This window comes from Ascaphus truei, chromosome 1 (genome assembly GCF_040206685.1).
Source record: "Ascaphus truei isolate aAscTru1 chromosome 1, aAscTru1.hap1, whole genome shotgun sequence".
Taxonomy (NCBI): Eukaryota; Metazoa; Chordata; class Amphibia; order Anura; family Ascaphidae; genus Ascaphus; species Ascaphus truei.
The window spans coordinates 342,780,523-342,799,559 of NC_134483.1; the positions used below are offsets into that span (position 1 = coordinate 342,780,523).

Below are 19,037 nucleotides of genomic sequence, written 5' to 3' on the forward strand. Positions count from 1 at the left end.
CAGATAGAAAAATGATGGGCGCCAGGATCTTTTATAGTACAAACAAGAGCTTTATTCACAGCCCTTCATAATGCTCTCCATTGAACAGACAGACTTCACTTCAGACATAAACTGGTATCAAACATTACCATTACTCTATGCTTCTTCCCTTGGTAGCTCTCACTGCTAATCTGGGGAGGTGTATGCTTTTTCCCTTAGTATTGGTTAGATTGGCAATCTCCTGCATAGCGTCTATAATACCCTATATCAGGTGACCCTTGTTGGGACACACACTCTACTCTCTAGGATCACTCTCCCGTTTTGGTGCACGTCATTCTTAGTCTATACTTATCTGATCGAGAGTTTACTTAGGACCTTCTGGTGTAGCCGAACTGATTATATTAAAGAGTTCTACTCTGAGTACTCCCTGCTGAGCACATGCTCACTCGTCTTCTGGCCAGAGAACAATCTTGGGCCATTACTATGGGCTCTAACTATATAGGGCATGTTCCTTAACTGAAAGCAATAAATGGTGACTGGATATCCTTAATACATATAACTATACACACAAACCTATTTACAAGACTCACAGTGAGTCTTCCGTCTGAACTCTGAGGAACCTGTTTCTAGAACCTCAGGTGGAGCTATACTGTATATACCTTTCTATCTCACAATGGTGACATTACTGGTCACAAGACACAAGGTCTTAAGCGCCTCTCAGGCTGAGAGACTAAACCTCACATTCCTGTGTGTAATTTCTACCTCTGTACTGTGGAAACTTTATACCCTACCCCCTGTTATTCTTACTTTGGCAATACTGAGATGTTTTCCAGTCATGTCAATAAAGCTTATTTGATTTGTGAAGCTATCCCTTTCTGCATAGTCATCCAGCATCACATGATGGAGAGGGGCGAGTGATCCCACACAGTTAAGGCGGTTAACCCCTTATACTAGCTAGTAGCCACAATAGGGGGGGAGGGGACTTCACCTCAGGAGGACTCTTTGATATGTGGCTCCACAAAGAGATTTTCCACACCATGCTTCCCCTTCACTGCTCCTGTCCATTAACCCAGCACAGACAGGGTTAATTTAATCAAGAAAGAACAAACAGTTTTAAAAACCTGGATTTCGTGTCATCTTCTCTCCTCCCACCTTCCTCCCCTGCATTTTTGCTGGGAGCAGTGCATTGACAGGGGGCAGAGTTGGGACAAGTATCCCGGGCCCGGTTGCTGCAGGTGGACTTCTTTGCCCGACTACCAGTCCTCTCGTTGCCGCCAGACAGCGGCTGTCCCCAGTTGTGGGCCTGCCTACCTCTCCCTCACTCTCTCTGCCTGTCTCTCTGATGTCGGCATGCACCAGAAGCTGGGCTCAGCTTCCGGCGTGCACAGGCATAAAAGAGAGGCCCGGCGAGCACCAGGGTCAGATAGAGGCAGAGACAATTTGGGAAAGTTCGGCAGCCCCGCAGCTGGGGAGAGCAAGGACCCGGTCGCAGTGAAAGGACCAGCAGTCGGGCAAAGAACTCTCCCCAGCTGCGGGCCTCCCCCACTGTCCTGCACCGGGCCTCTCTCATGCCAGTAAGTGCACTGACATCAGAGAGAGGCCCAGCGCGGGACAGTGAGGGATTCAGGAAAGCCCAACAGGAGGCCCATAGCAGCTGGGGGAGATCCGGGGCACAGAGGCCTGACACCATCCCCAAGGTAAGTGTGTTTTGAATGTATTTGGGGGGTGGGGTTTTCTGCATCTACTTGCGGGTTAAAATATATTTGTGGGTGGGGGGGTTGTATGTATTTTGGGGTGGGGGAGTTGTATGTATTTGGGGGGTGGGTTTTGTATGCATTTTAGGAAGGGAGGGATTTTATGTATTTGTGGGGTTGTATGTATTTGGTGGGTGGGAATAGTATGTATTTGGGGGAGTGCTTTTTATGTGCATCGGTGGTGTTTTTTTGGTAGTTATATGGGATTTGGAGGGGGTTGTATGTATTTGGGGGTGTGTTTTAAAAAAAGATGTATTTGGAGGTGTGGGGGGTTGTTTGTATTTGAGGGGTTGGGTTTTTTTTGGTCCCTGTGGGGTGGAGAATGAGATAGCGGCATGGGGGATTGGGTGTGGGAGGGAAGGAGATAAGGGTCTGGAGGGGGTAGTTATGGACCTGGGGAAAGGGAGGAGAAAGGGGAGAGAGATACTGTAGATGGCAGAAAAAGCAGCAGAATACCTGTCAGCCTGTGACACTATCAGACACCCAAAGACCAACAGACACACCTAAGGAATAAAAACCTGGCACAGCGAGAAATATTGCCAATATTGCACAATGAACATTGACCTGATTGACTTGGACTATTCTGATGGTATGGGTGTGGTGTTTTTAGGCACAGTATAATACTGTGGATTAGTCTATATGTATGTATGTATTGTGTGTCTTTATTTATATCTTGCCATTAATGTACATAGCGCTTCAGAGCAGTAATACATGTGACATACTGTAATCATATAATTAACAAATAATACAAAAAACACATAATGGGAAGAAATGCTTCAGACATAAAAGTAACATTTGGGAAAAGGAGTCCCTGCTCCGAAGAGCTTACAATCTACAGCCTGTGTGTGTTAGGTTCCTCATGGAAAAAGCGCTTTGAAGATCTTATTCAATTCACACAACGAGCAAGGCTATAGTACCCCTGTATTATGTACCAAACCAATCAAAATGAAGTTATTTGAAGAACATCTCTGTGTTGCAAGTCTTCTTCTTTCAGAGAGAGAGAGGAGGGGGGAGAGAGGGATAGAGTGAAGAGAGCAAGAGAATAAAGAGAGCAATAGAATAAAGGGGGAGCGAGAGAATAAAGAGAGCGGTAGAATAAAAAGAGCGAGAGAATAAAACGAGAGAGGGAGAGAGAGAAGGGGAGGGAAATAGAGAGAAAGGGGGGAGAGAGAAGGGGAGAAAGAGAAGGGGGAGAGAGAGAAGATGGGAGAGAGAGAAAGAAGGGTAGGAGGGCGAGCGAGAGAGAGAAGGGGAGAGGAATAAGTCAGATAGAAAGAGAGAGAGAGAGAGAAGGGGGAGAGAGAAGGTGGAGAGAGTGGAGAGATTTCAGTGACTAGTCTTTGTTGATAAATGTGGGTACATTCATTCTTAGCACTTATGTACTTCTCTTTCTTTCTCTGCATATGTGATATTTGCTTGTTTATGGTATTAGGCTGAGTCCACTGTGCCGCTGTCCGCGCTTGGTGCTAAGCACAGTCAGCACAATGAATTCAAATCTGTCCAGCCACGCTCACGCGGCGTGAGCCATGCCCATATGCTCGCGGGCACTAGGCGCTTGCCGAGACAGATTAATTTGTGTTTCAGGCACGCTGAAAGGTCACATGACCTCTTCAACCAATTAGCGCCGGACAGCCGAATGCTCATGCTGGGAGAGTTGGTGACGTCACCGCTCTCAAGCATGAGCGCGGTCAGTGGCACAGAGGACACAGTCTTTATGTTGGTAGAATTTTGCACGGAGAGAGAAGGTGGAGACAGAGAGAGCGAGAGAGAGGAGAGGGGGGGAGAGAGAGAGAGGGAGCACCTCTCCAAGTACATCAAACAACGCATGCCAGGCTGAGCTTGGCTGCTTTCCTCTACTGCTCACTGTACACAAGAGAGCGCTGACATTCTGGGCTCAGCTAAACAACAACCATCCATAGTCATCAATATACCCTACCCCCTGTTTTTCATGCTTTGGCAATACTGAAATGTTCTTTCGTCATGCCAATAAAGCTGATTTGATTTGAGAGAAGAGAGAGAGAGATAGAGAGCTACAGCCAAGCCACCGTCGCCCGCTGTCACAACGTCTTCCCTCCGCTGACATCGTCTTCTACTGCTGCTCCGCTCCTTGACTCCTGTGCCGCTCCCCTCAAGCTGCGCAGCTAGGACCTTTGTGCCCTAGGGAGGCAACAGACTAGGTTTGCCTAATGGACGGGCCGGCTCTGATTGCAATCTGCGGAGATCTTAATGCAAGGAAGGGTAAACAAATCGATAATATCCCAAATGCAGGAAATAAGCACATATTAGACAACAATACCCCCTGCCAAAGCACTGCTAATTAACCAAGAAATAGTTCTGACCCCCAAATAAATAGCCACGGGAAGAAACTAATTAATCTGTGCAAAGCTCTAAGGCTCGCTTTCCTTAATGGTAGAAGAAGAGGTGATTCATTGGGGTAATTTACATATAGTTCACTGATATGCAAGCACAGATTACTGAATCATTCACCGTCAGACCACATACCCACCTGTCTGATCACGATCAAACTGTGCTACACCTAGATACTTCAGCAGTAGAAAGGACAGTGACTAAAAAAATTACACATCTTGCACAGCCTCCCACCCAGGTACCAATAGACACATCTCAGCAGAGATCAGTATGAGGAATGCCTCAACAATGGGGAGATACAAAGGCAACGTGAATGTTTTATATTAAGGGAATACGGACAGAACTCCGAGGGATCCAGCAGGGCTCTAGTGACATCACAAGCATTATAACAAATGCTGTCAATAAATCACTATCTATAACTCAGCAATAAAGGACACAGCAAATACAAGCAACACCAGAATATTTGGTTTGACTCTTGAGTGTAAATCTCTCCACACTGAACTAAGGAAACTGTAAAATCTAAAACACAGAGAACCAGCCCTTGCGACATGAATAACAAAGAGTCCTCATCAAACACAAAAACCAACAGGACATTTGAGAATCCCTCTAGTTTAACACCTTCTGGAACAAATGGAAGGCCATACATAATAAAGCAGGGGACCTACAGTTAGCCATCACATCTGGAAAGGTGTGGGAACATTTCTCAAATCTCTACAAAGCCAGGACAGCGCAGCATTTGATACCAGACCAAATGGCCATTGTCAACAAACTGCACAGATTAGAACATGCAATTAAATACTAATAGAGTCCACTCCACACATCAATATCACTAACAGAGCTAAAGGAGAAATTAAAACAGCTAAATTCAAACAACACACCTGGGTTAGACACAATGACCAAAAACTCAATCCCCATACTTGAGAACAGATGGCCTAAACTTTGGATATGCCCATATAACCTGTCACACTATGAGTAGACACACATGACTTTTTTTGGACCATATATTCCACGTGCACTTCATTGATCCCAGATCAAACTTCCGTGCTAAAGTCTCCTTGATCCCTGAGGACCACCGAGACGCTGTGAGAGATGGGGTCTCGCATAGAAGGATTCAATGACCAGCCAACAGCCTCCCCTTGCTCTTGAAGATAACATTACCGACCTTGCCACTCATGGTCTCTTGTCTTTCCAATGCAAAATTCGACTTTGTATATTTTTCAGCTAAGGCAGGGGAATATGTATCAGGAGGGTTTGAAAATAGTATAACAACCTAGGGAGAATATTAATTTTGGTTGAGATAATTCGCCCTATCCAAGATATCTGGAACTTGTTCAATAGTTGTAGATCTTTTTTAATTTTGTCAAATAGGGGAGGGGGGAGGGATTACATAAATATTGAGATTTATATGAGCTTGCAATCTTGATTCCCAGGTATTTAATATGGGAGGAACTCCATTTATAATTGAAATTCGATTGCAGGAGCTTGAGCTCCGAGACTGGGAGGGATAAATTTAGGGCTTTGAATTTATCATTATTTATTTTATAGCCTGAGACTTTGACAAATTCATCTAAAAAAAGTTGGAGGTTGGAAAGGGACGTCTGTGGGCTAACTAGGGTTAATATAACATCGTCCGCGAATAGAGAGTTTATCATTTATTCTGTTGATGGGGATTCCTTGTATATTGACCTCATCTCGAATTTTGGATGCTAGGAGTTCAATTAATAAAGCGAAGAGGAGCTGAGACAAGGGATAGCTCTCTCTAGTTCCATTTCTAATCATAATTGGATCTAAGTTTCCCCCTGGAAGTTTAACATATGCTGTGGGCGAGAGCACTAACTCCCTCCAGAAATGTGCCCTCGAAATCCAAATTTTAGCATGGTTTGATCTAGGAATGTCCATTTTATTCTATCAAACGCTTTTTCAGCATCTAGGTTTTGTATTATAGCCTTTGTTGCGTGAGGTGCACGTGGTCAATAATATTTATGATTTTCGGTGACTGTCTGAGGCTTGTCTGCCCGAGATAAAACCTACTTGATCTATATGTATTAACCTTGGTAGAATCGGGTTCTATCTATTCACCAGGATCTTGCTATAAATTAATTCTTAATCTGTATTGAGTAAAGATATTGTTCTATCGTTAGATCCAATTTCAATTATTTTGGCTAAACCCATGGATGATGTGAACCACTTTATATCTAAATTGATCCTGCATATCCTAACGGCGGCTAGATGCGCTGTAACAGCAGCGTGGAAAAAAACACTCCTGCCCCCCAGAAGAGAGGTTATTAGAAGGGTTAATGATGTCCAATTAAATGAGAAACTTACCTCGTTCCTGAACCACACTACTGAGAAGTATGCTAGGGTCTGGATCCCTGGGATGCCGGATAGGGGGGTGTCACCGTAGGACGTGTTGATTTGGGAGTGTTTTGTGCGGAATGTATTGTTTATAAGATATTGTATAATATGTAATGTGATTGTTGATGCTTGTAAATAATTTTGATACAAAATGGTTGTTCCCTCACCCTTTTGTTTCTGTATCCTTTCCCCTCCCATTTATGTTTGAAAACTTTAATAAAAATATAAGTTAAAAAATAGTGTCTCTCCAATTGAAAGCACTGCAAACTCTGCAAAATAAGAGAACAAACACGTGATCATTAATGACTTCCGCATACCAGAGACTGAGTGGCCTATTGCCAAAGCAGTGATAACTGGTTTTGTGGGCGATAAATGCCTTTCTAGCGTGATACTGCCTGCTCTGTTATTCACAAAGTAGTGATAACAGTGCAGTATCACGCTATAATGGCTTTTTATCACCCCTAAACAGTCAGGGACAAAAAAAGTCGTCCTATAGGCCAAAAAATGGCAAACCCACCTTTTTTGCCAGTAACTGCTATTCACAAAGCTGTGATAAGTTTATCGTAGTATAAAATCTCGCCATCTTTTTTCACCAGCAAAAGACATTGAGATATGCATAAAAACATTATTATTTTTTTCCAGCACATTATTGATACCAGAGATCCGGTGGGGCCTCAGGGTGGTCTCTGCGGGTGTATGGGGCCACATTGGTAAGATAGGATCCACTGATTCAGCGACGGTTGTGGTCAGCGTCAAGTCCGCCTCCCTGTTGGGTGGTGTCCAGCTGGAGGGTCCCACACTGAAGAGTCTCTCATATGTAGCTGATGGTCTGGTCCCAGACCACCAGAGGCCAGGATTCAGCCGCTTCCTGGCTATTTCCCTACACTGGTACTACAGTGGCAGTGACCCTAACTGATGAGCCTGTCCCTGCAGCAACCACAAGCTGAGGTGAGTTGGGGCCTAGCTAGGGCCTAAGGGGGTCTCTGGTCTAGTGCAGGGGCTCTGACACCCTGCACACGCACACCTTACCGTTTTGATGTCCCAGCTCCAACTGGCATGCTCTCCTCAGCGCACCAAATGTGTGCTTCAGGTCGCAGGGGACTCAGGCAGCTCTATTGGCTGTTGCGTGACGTGATTGACTACCCCTGTGCATTCTGGGGCTGTAATGGCCGCCGCTCTCTGTGCTTTTGTGCATGCTATGTAATGCATTCTATGCGTGCTCTGTAATGGCCGCCGGTCTATGGAGAGAGACTGCTCATGCGTGGGGGTGGACCAAGATGGCCAACGCAACTATTCGGCAATTGCGCATGCGCGGAACACACTGCGCATGCGTGCGCACTTCAAGATGGCGGCGCCCTATGTGGTCGGGCCGCCAAGGACCTCCGGTCGCCCTCTCTAACCGCCCGCAGGCTATATATATATATATATATATGTAAGGGGGTCACTCCCGGTTTCCCTGATGTCCCTTTGTCCCCTGTCTTACCCCTGTGGCAGTGGGGGAAGGGGCCGGCGACTTCTCCAGGTGGGTGCCGCCATCCGTGTTGTGACGCGAGGTTTGCGCAATGCGCAGAGGTTGGCAAGGGTAGCGGTGGCCATTACAAGTGTGCAGGAGCTCTGGGAAGTTGCGCAGGCGCAGTTAAGCGTAGCGGCGGCCATTACAGCTTCGCCCAGGCGCAGGAGAGATCGCGCACGTGGTTCCCATAGGAAAGAGGTCCTGAGTGGACTTCATCTCCCAGCAGCCTCTGGGGAATGCCCTATGATCCCTGTCACCTGCAGCCAGCCAGCCAGCCAGCCACTGAGACTTGCAGATTCTCTGCAGCAGGGGATTTGATACAATGTTGTGAAGCACAGGAGTCAGTCAGGCTGAGGATACAGAGGGGGAAAGAAGGGGGGCAGAGAGCTGCGAGAATTGAGGCCCTGACTTCCCACTAGTGAGGATGGGTGGTCACAGGGACAGGCCCTAGGATAGGGACCTGTCACATTAGAGAAGGAGAAGGAGCTCTGCGTGTAGGGAGGCAAGTAGCCCCTACACTAGGCCCTATACCCCAGGCCCAGTTAGGCCCTGAGTCATTGAAAGGTTTGAGCTGCTACAGGGACATGCCCTAGATAGGGAACGGATCCCCTCAGCAGTCAGGTGTGTTATAAGATAGTCAGGGACACAGCTGTGTGCACGTGGCCTGGCAAGTTTGGTCTGGGAACAGACCTCTTCAGGAAAGAGACAGTCTTCACGGTGGGAGCGTCTGGCGGGACATCACCCCACGCGGAGGCAGGTTTCATCGCAGGATCAGCGGATCCTTTGTGAAGATTCATCATACTGAGTGTGGACACACTCGGCAGGTACAGTCACCAAGTGCACCACCATTACCGGTACCACACAGGCACTGATCACGCCTAAGGTTGCATAACTCTTGGGACACTTGGGACTCAGGGAATAAGGTGTGGGGTACAAGGCCCTGCGAGGTGTGTGGCTAGTTGTGTCTTCAGTGGGTAGAGTGATAAGATATTATCATAGAGTTATAAGTCAGTACATTAGAGCGCTAAGAGATATGTTATGTTCAGTAAAGCCCTTTGCTATTTCACATCCAGTGTATGTGTTCATTTGTATGTGTCCTGCGAGGAACAACTCCCGCTCTGCTGGGAGCCATCGCAGGTGGAGGCGCTGTACTATATAGTAGTAGTAAGAGTAATTCACCCCAGGTTCCCCGTGGTGGAAGCTCAGCCCTCCTGGTTGCCAGACAGGTACAGCAGCACACTGATAAGTAGTCAGATACACCTACCCACCTCAATCTCACTTAGGGTGGGGGTAAGAGGGATATATATATGTAACCCTGGTCTCCAGCAGCTCCTTGAGACCCCCCTCCCTTGGTGCAGCACGATCGCGGGTGCCGCCGGAGCTAGCGACGGACCCGACAGCTGCTTCCAAGGGTGGGGGCTAGAGCAGGGAGCAGCGCGGCTTCTCCTGCCTGCGGCCGGTTGCCGGGGACGCGATCGGGCCGTTGCTAAGGCCGCGATCGCATCTCTAAGGTCCCGGCGGCCGCAGAGCAGGGCGCCGCCATTGCGCTTCAAGTCACGCATGCGCAGTGAGTCCCCGGCGGCCCAGTTAGCTCGCGCATGCGCAGGGAGGCTGCGAGAGGCAGGGAAGAGTCGCGCGAGGGCAGAGACAGAGCAGGAAACAGTGAGGCGGCCATTGGTAGTTCGCGCATGCGCAGTAGAAGCGCGCACGCGGCCCCAATGCTGTAGCAGCCTCCTGGGAACTACAACTCCCAGGAGGCATAGGGAGACAGGCACCAGGTGCCTCATAGCGGCCAATAGGGCTGGAGGATTCTCAGCCCGGGAGAATAGATACATTTCCCGGGCTTTGGTCACGTCAGTTGGAGCAGCGGAGCTGAAGGGGAAGGAAGGATGCAGGGAGTGAGTGCAGCTCCTGCATCCAGATAGGTACCCTCACCCTCCAGGTAGGCCCCAACTCCCCACCAGGTTAGTGGGTAACTGAAAAGGGACGGCCCTAGATAGAGAGGTCACCCTTAGTGTATGTAAGGTGCAGGTTTGGCAGTGCCACAGCGGGTAGTGCTGTGCGCACTGGCAAATAGGCACAGCGTGTGTGCAGTGGATGATTTGCTGCGGGATCCAGGTGGCTGTGTACGATTGCCAGCTGTGTGTGTGTCGCTGCATGTGCTGGGCGCAATGTGTGCAGCGTGTGTGAATGTCTGCAGGCTGACAGTGAGAGCGGTGTGTCTGCTGCAGGCTGTTAGGAGTAGCGAGTAGCTAGATGTTAGGGAGGATTAGGGACTTGGGTAGATAAGGGAGTGGGGCAGGTTATTAACCCCGCAGGCCCTAGGAGTTTCCCCCAAGTCACCTCAGGTTGCGGTACATCAGGGACAGGCCCTAGGTTAGGGACCCTGTCATGTAGTGCCAAGGTTAGATAGGGATCAGCGGATGCTGCAGTTCCCATAAGGCGACTTGGGCTCAAGTCGGTGTTCAAAGATAAAGACTATCTCCCGGGTGGGATCACCCCTGTCGGACCCCAAGCAAAGATTCACAGCACCGGATCAGACGGGATCCAGGTCGACAGATCCTTTGAGAAGTAGTTGCAGGCCCGAGTGCAGGAGCACTCGGCAGGTACTCTACAAGTGCACCAACAGATCATAACATTCTATTAACACATAGTGGCAGCGCTGACCACGGGACAAGGGTTGGGCTGTGGGCACCATGTGGGGATGTTATACTGTTGTGATGGTACTAGAGATGATGTAATAGTTGTCCTTATTAGTGTTTGTTCATTCAGTAAACCTGTTATCCCTAATACTGGTGTATCTGGTTTCTGAGTGGGTTCCTATGTTAGGGTCATTCTACATTTCCCTAGAATTCTACATAGGTGGAGGCGCTGAAAGAAGATTCGTTCCAGAAGATTCACCCCAGGCTCTCATTAGCGGAGGCTCAGACCTCCTGTGAGCCTGCAGGTATACGCACCACACCGGTAACACCGCATGTTCTACTCACCCACACTATATATGAGATTGGGTGGGGTGGAATACCCGTTACATATATATATACACATTTTGATTTGACAGCTTTACAAAACCACAAAACTTGAGTCAGTTCAATGCCATAAATATACTCAGCATTTCATGTTACCTACATGTGTAGTTTTGACCTGTTGCTTCATAAATGTAGTTCATTTTGGTCCTCTTACACTCTATACTTCAGGATCAGCCTCCATGGCAATGTCCTTCTGTAGTTACTTCTCACTTTTAGAATCAAACGGATCCAGTGACAGAGACATACAATATTTAAGGGGTAAATATAGTTGGTTGCTGCTAAGTATTCTAAATATTCTACATCTGTTACTGGATCAATTATGCCAACCTGCAGCATGGCTGGGGCAGGCTGGAGAAGCTGCTAGTTAACAAGCAGAGTCATTGATTTGTGGATGTGTGTGATGTGTGTGTGATGTGTGTGTGTGTGTGTGTTTATGTGTTTATGCTTGTGAGGATGTACGGTATCAGTAAGTGTGTGTGGATCATTGTGAAGTCTGAAGGCGTAAGTGGATGAGGATCTGAAGGTGTTTGTAAGTCTGGGTAAGGTCAATAAGTATGTGTACGGTGTGAATCATAAAAGTGGCCAGTGGGGTACGTTGTCATGGTGTGTGCAGATCTGTTGTTATATTGGTTATAGCTTTAAAGAAGCAATCCAAGCTGGGTTTTTTTTAAATTTATTTTTCATTTTTTTTTTTTATACAGGAATGAAGCAGAAGGTCTCCGGAGCTGAACCCCCATTAATTTCAGCTCCAGCGACCCTTTGTTTCCAGAGATACTTACCTCTGGAGTGGGTGCCGGTAGCCACTCCAGGGTTTACTATATGGCAGCTTTTCAAAGCTCCTGGGCTCTGCTGGCCAATAGGAAGCCGTGACCAGCCGGTGTGGCTTCCTATTGGCCAATGTGACTGGGGGGTGTTAAACTGCAGGAAACCGCAAAGAGATACCGGCACTCCCTTCTGAGATAAGTATCGCTGGAAGCAGGGGTCCCAGGAGCTGAACTTAATGGGTTTCCGCCCTGGAGACCCCCTGCTTCAATCCTGTATTAAAAAATGGAAAGAAATGTAGCACTCTTGCTAAAATTTGAAATCTCTACAGTCAGTCCCGATCCCTGCAGGCAGTGTAGGGGTTAATCCTCACAGGCCCCGTTATTTTACAAGGCTGTTACTATTATGTTGCCTTTTAAAGGTCAGTGTATGGTACTGACTGGTTTCCAGAAACTGCTAGAAGGGTCACATGATCCTTGTGCAACATATAGGGGGCTATGCACTAAGCGGTGAGCTTTTGCGCTGGCGTGAAAAAAAATTCACGTCCGCTAAAAAGTGAAGCTGGAGGCGCGATTCACTAAGGAGTTCAGCGCATTCGGGATCGGCTCAGCTCAAATCTGCCAGATCGTGCGTGCTTCCCCCCCCCCCCCCTGCTATCGCGCTTAAAGTTCAAGTGCGATAGCTTATAGAAAAAAAAAGCCTCCTGTAACATTTGCATAGAGATTCTGCATCTCCATGCACGGCTGTTACAGGTGATCGTGCATTAAGAATATACATTTTAATAATAATGTGGATGAGCAGGGGGTCTCCTGACTGAACCGCATTGGTTTCAGCCTCGGGGGCCCCCTACTTCAGGAGATATAGGCCCCGTTATGGGGTGCCGGTATCCCCTGCACTTGTAAAGCTTCCGCGTCACGTGACCGGGACATTTACATTCTGCAGGGGATACCGGCACCTCATAATGGGGCCTGTATCTCATGGATTAGGGGGTCCCCGAGGCTGAAACCAAAGCAGTTCAGCTCTGGAGACCCCCTACACATCTACACTACTGTCAAAACACACACAACAATAAACAATAATTCATTACCGTAGCGGATAGCCGCTATGGTAATGAAGCTGCATTAATGTAAAAATAATAATAATAGTGTGCGGGAGCAGGAGGTCCCCAGAGCTGAACCGCATTGATTTCTGGCTCAGAGACCCCCTGCTTCCCGAGTTACAGGCCCCGGTTTGGGGCATCGGATGCCAGTGTCGCCGCCATCTTTATAGCGTCCAAGACGCGACATGGATGCTATAAAGATGGCGGCGACACAAGCACCGATGCCCCATTCCGGGGCCTGTAACTCAGGAAGCAGGGGGTCCCTGAGCCAGAAATCACTGCGGTTCAGCTCAGGAGACCCCCTGTTCACTCCCAACATTATTAAAAATACATTAATGCATTAATTACCCGGTGAGTGGTGGGTGAGGGTGGGTTAACCCCTTAATTACTATAGAGGTTAATGACCGCTATGGTGAATAAGGGGTTAGGGGACTTATATTGGCTCTTTTTATTCTTGTGTATGTTTTGTAGCACCGGAGGGGGACATGGGCAGGATGAGGATGAAGACGGCCTTCATCGTGGGTGCCTGAAAAAGGTAAGTGCAATATGTATTTACTGTATTTATTGTGATTCATGTATTTTAAATGGGCAAATGCATTATTATCCATATGTGGATAATAGTAATTTTGCCCATTACTGTAGTGTATGTGTTAGGGGGCAGGGGGAGGGGGGTGTATTTATTTACAAATATTGTTTATTTTTGGGGGGCACACCATTGGTACCGCAGGCCCGCGGACACCCGCGGGGACCCCCGGACTCCCGTCGGGACAGCCGGACACCCAAACTCCCGCAGGGATCACCCGGTGACACCAAGACTGGCAGAAATCAGCGCATTTAGCTGATCGTACGAGCTTTGTGGGACATAGAAACATTTCTTGAAAAAAGTCCGTTTTAGAGCGCAAACTCCCTGTTATCACTGCTCTGTGAATCGCGCTGAGCGCAATATCACGTTCTAAAAGCACTTTGCGCTCTTAAAACGACTTATCACTGCTTAGTGCATAGCCCCCATAATCTGTTATTAATCTGCCCAGTAACTGGGGTGGGGATTTACTTACCTAGGTTATATAAGGGGTAGGGATGTGTTTTTCCCTCAGATTCCAGGATGTTTTGAGGTGGGGATCTCATGCGTAAATAGTTGAAAGTAGTAAGCCTTTTATTGTTTTGTAAACCAGGGAAGTATCTTTATAGATAGGTTTCCCTAGGATTAGAGGAACCTGGCAGTACAGGCATCCCAAAGGGGGATGTTGTAACCACACAGAGGATTGGTTCATCTGTAACTAAAGAAATGTGCCTCTTTGCTGTGATGCATGTGAAGAAGATCATCTGTTAATAAACCCAGTTAAAATTTTCTGGCGCCCTGTTCTATTATTTATACTCCTCACCAAGATCCAGCGCGGAGCCTCAGCCCTGAGAAGATTAAGGTAACCACTGAGCAACCCACCTACACCTTTCAGCAGACAAACATCCTTTTTAAAGGGACAGACACAATTGGGACAGTTATATTTTTGGTGTGCACCCTGTCCCTCAAGCCAGGGTGTTACAAAAAGAAAAAGGAAAAAAAAAGGTTGGATTGCAACCTTTAATGAAGAAACATACAAAATACATGTACTTATGTTTGTCTTTTTTACTGACTCCTATGCAGGATAATAACATACAATGTTTGAAACACAAACCCAGGACTAACAAAATAGCTTTCTAGAACACATAATGATCAACAGCTGTTCATTACAGCATGTAAATCGCAAATAATTTCCTGAACAGTGTCACGCCAAAGAAAAACAAAAGTTGCTTTTCAGTCTACATCTTAAGTTCAAGGGAATGAACACAAAGCACGAAGCACAATATAGATATAGCCATGGCTGGGTCAGTTATCATTCTGCCTTCCCTGTCACATAAGTTCTAGTAAGATGCAGACAGTGACAGACTATCCTATGGGGCTTTTCCCCCCTCCTGCAGTCTTTGTGTGTGGCAGAAGTGGAGATAACATGGGAGTATGCGTCTGTCCAATAAGGATGCAGAGCCTGTGCCCTCCCCTTTTTGCACTATAGAGGAGGTATTCTAAATTATAGAGATGAACCCAGCCCTCACTGGGTGGAGTTCAGGCAGTCCCTCTTCTTCCTTGAGGGATGAGGATGTGAGCCAAGTCTCCTCCTGGCTGGAGGAAGATGTGTTCAGTCCCTCATGGGCTGTGTGCATTCCAATTCACTTCATCATTACCAGCAGGCCTTTACCATCCAGGAGCCTGGAAGCTATCCTGCCAACTGATTGCAATCGCTGTAAGAACATCAGCAGTGGCTGCATAATAAAGACCATCCCTTTTTATATCTCTGTCTGAGTCACAATCTATTGGACAGATGTATGGGGATAAAAGACTGTCATGGTGGGGATTGCCTTCATTTTTACTGGAGCCCACTATGGCTGGAGGCGCTTGCACCAAGAAAGACATCATGGATCACCATGAGTCTGTCCTGTTTCCCCATGTCATCGCGGAACTCTCAGCATCTCCTGAGCCAAACAGGTACCGAGCATCACACAGGACTGTAGCCAGTGTAAATCTCCCAGAGTGTGAGGGAAGCAGCGCTACAACTGGAGGCGCTGCTGAGATGCAGGACAGGGCAGGCTCTGTGGATTTGGCAGCATTGCAGCAGCTGCAGGACTCTGTACTGACAGAGATCTGGGCCAGGCCCCTGATGGTATGTACCAGGGATCCCAGGCACCCATATAGTATTCAGGACAGAACTTTGTTTGGGCGACCCCCCAATGGGATGTTACCGGGGGAGTGCTGTTACCCTTCATCATAGCAACAGAGGGCCAGGACAAACCCTTACCATGCACTGTGAGGAACCCTGGGTACCTGTGCACATAGATTGTGCAAAGTTGGGGCGACCCCTCAGATGGGATGTTACCGGGGGAGTGCTGTTACCCTTCTTAACTGGAAAATGGGCCAGGGCCTTCACAGTGTACCATGAGGACCCTTGGGTACCAAGGCACATAGACTGTGTTTAAAGGGACGGGACCTTTCAGGCTCTGGGATAACCCGTGCACCAGGCATGATGGACTGTGCTTATGGGGGCGCACCCGGTGATAAATGTATCCTGGAACTGTGTACCCCACATCTCTGTTCTATAAGGGACGGGCCTCTCACAGTGTACCATGAGAGACGTTGTGCACCTTCCATGCTCTGGACTTGTGTATAAGTCGGAAAAGAGTAAGAGGCGTGCCCCTGATGCATCAACGGGGACCCCGTATAAGTGTATTCTAGTTCCATTGCAGGGCTCTCAAACCGAGTGCCCTGCCTGTGTTGGCGAAACCAAGATGGCGTTCCTGCCAAAATCGTGGAACCATGTGGGTTTGCACCAAAATGCAAGCCTACAATTCTGTAAAGAAAAAAAAAAGTTGCAAGCTTCTGGCGGCAAATGCTAACCCCGCCCCTTGCTGTGACTGGCTCAGCCGGAACCAGGTCACACATTGATCCGCCTCACCCCTGCTCCATGTTCCACCTAGGGGAGGAGCCATGCCTTCAGCCAATCAGGGACTTGGTCTTTGAGAAGGAGGTGTTGACCGCGCCCTACTAACATCAGTTCTATGGAGCTATTGCTGTTTCTATCTCAAAAATGTCAGAATTGGAACTCAACAACTATTATTTGCCAGGTGGCTACTTGGTGGTCACAATCCAGGGACAGCAATAGCTGAGGTGAGTCTGTTCCAACTGTCAGTTCCCGGGAGGCAATGCCAGTGTCTCCGCAAGATGTCAACATTGTAGAGCCTGTATATGTGGCCTGCCAGCCCTGTACCGCCAGCCAGGGTGTTCCAACCCATCAACTGGGCCTCTACCCTAACGGGTGCGGCCTTAACGGTCGTTGCTACGCCAATGCCTCTACCGGCCTATGACCAGGCCCTGCTGTCCAGGGAGGCATTTTCTGGTGGAAATCTCTACATCGCAGGCCTACCTGTGGGCCCTGCGACCGACTCGCCCAGGTTCCTGTGTTCCAGTTGCCGGGACGCCTACTGCTAGTCCAACCCAGACAGCTCCAGGACCGGAGTCCATGTTGCCGTGCTGTGATGGTGAGTTGGCTGCCCCGGGGGTGTTCGGTGTGCATCCCCAGGCGTGCCAGAAGCAAGGTAGCTCCATACGTCCGGCCGCCAGGGAGATTGAAGTGCCCCGGCATCGCATCCCGGATGAGGTGGCCTTACCCTCCTCTTCAGAAGGAGAGTCCTGCTGTCAAACAACTGCGGAGCAAAACTCTTCACCTACCGTGGTTCAGCGACAGAGTTCCATTCCAGCAAAGCTCAAAGAGGACGTCGGAGCCGTGGAGGATTCACCTGCTGTACTGTCCGATGTCATCTCCTACCTCCAGATGGGTGAAATGCCTGCATCTTCTACTCCTCAGGATCCGGTTGTGGCCTTCTCAGGTGACGAGCCGGCCGGAGCCCTGTTTGATGCACCGCAGGGTGATACACTTCCGCTGCAGCTGGATGTGATGTCATCGCCGCCGCTGAACTTATGCCTGCCTTGCGGTCTCGCGCAAACCACGCCTGCAGATGATGTCGCTAAGATGGCATCTGTGGAACTCAGTATGGGACCTGCTGGGGTGAATGAGATACCGCCCACCACTGTCCCTTCTCCCAGGAAGGTTCTAGCTCGCAACATGGGTTGTCTGATCGCTAAGGCTACTCCACTGCCCATTCCCAAAGGCCGTGGTAATCCCAAGTTTGCTGCTTTTTCTGGTCTGGCCATGGACACTGATAGGCCTGATACACAAGCCCCGGTTACCGATGCCCCGTCACCAGCACCTACGCCCAGCCCGCCACTGTCCGTTAGGAGTAAGGGAAAGGCCAATCCTGAAAAGTACACCCGGGGGCATCCTAGGCCCAAACCCTTGACTCATAGTCCCTTTATTTCTGGCCCTTCTACCCCTGTTGTGGAGCCTGCTGTTCCAGATTCCCGTACATCCGATGGCCCTGTCTGGGTACTGACCAAGTTTTTTGGGGATGAGCTGTCCTCTGGGATATCCATATATAGATTACTATTGGGAGCAAGGTAAATTAACACCTGAAGAAATAGCTGAATCTCTCCGCCAGAGGATGAGTGAAATCAACCTAGGAGTTAGAGTGCCTAAGGGACCCTCCATCCTATATCAAGAGGTAGAGCTCGAGGAACCCAAGTTCTGGGTGCTACCTGGGCAAGGAGCTGGCAATAAATCGATAAGGATCTGTAGAGCTGATAGGGCCATAATATATCGGGACCTTCAGTCTCATGGATATACATTCTCATATGTGCCCAAGCCGATAATGGATGAGATAGAAATTCACAGAGATGAGTGGCTGAGGGAGGCAGTATTAGAGTATCTAAAAGCAAAGACCTCGCACCATGTCTTCATTACTGATTCCACTATACAGTAGCTCCATTATGGAAGAATGGCTAGTGGGTACTAGTACCCGTAAGGACAGGGTGGAGATATGGCAAAGGCTTGGTCATCCAAAGGTGTACCACACTTGGATTAAGTTATTTTATGGACGGGTTTTACAGAAGCCTGATCCCAAATATTATAATGAGGGATGTTAGTCTTCTCTCAGTTGAAAGAGTATTATACTTATCATCACTGACATCAGTGGATGATTCAGGGTAATTTGCTATGTACTGTAATTGGTTATGAGCACATTCAAATGTAACCTGTGTTTTGTTTTGCAGACTCCAGGTTATTTGATGGTACCTAAATTGGATCCCAGTGAGGTCATGGGATTTTTCACCTAAGGGGACAGTATAGCCATGGCTGAGCCAGCTATCTTTCTGCCTTCCCTGTCACGTAAGTTCTAGTAAGATGTAGACAGTGACAGGCTATCCTATGGGGCCTTTCTCCTCTCCTGCAGCTTCTGTGAGTGAAAGAATTAATAAAAACAGCGCTCCTTGTGAAAGAAAATAAAATACAACCAAGTGTCAATAGAAATAGTGAATTGTGATATAATATATAATATGATATCTAAAAAGTGACAATAGTGACAAATAGTAAATATAGAATAATAATGCAGCTCAAAAAAAACCTTTTTCGGGAACAGTCTTCGGTGTTGCCTCTTGAAGCAACGTTGATGGACAGTAGGGGAGCGCAAACATCAATGTATATAAAATAACAACTTTATCTAATAACTTGTGGAATAGCACTTACAATACGAATATAAAATAA

The 19,037-nt window shown here is 48.0% G+C and overlaps 1 long non-coding RNA gene across 1 annotated transcript in view; it reads left to right on the plus strand.

The window, feature by feature from the left end:
* The first annotated feature begins 724 nt into the window (after positions 1–724).
* The window catches only part of LOC142499261 (uncharacterized), a 34,089-nt gene continuing 15,776 nt past the window's right edge, over positions 725–19,037 (plus strand). The window contains exon 1 of the long non-coding RNA XR_012802638.1: positions 725–1,676. This is a non-coding gene — a long non-coding RNA (uncharacterized LOC142499261). The remainder of the gene's footprint in view (positions 1,677–19,037) is intronic.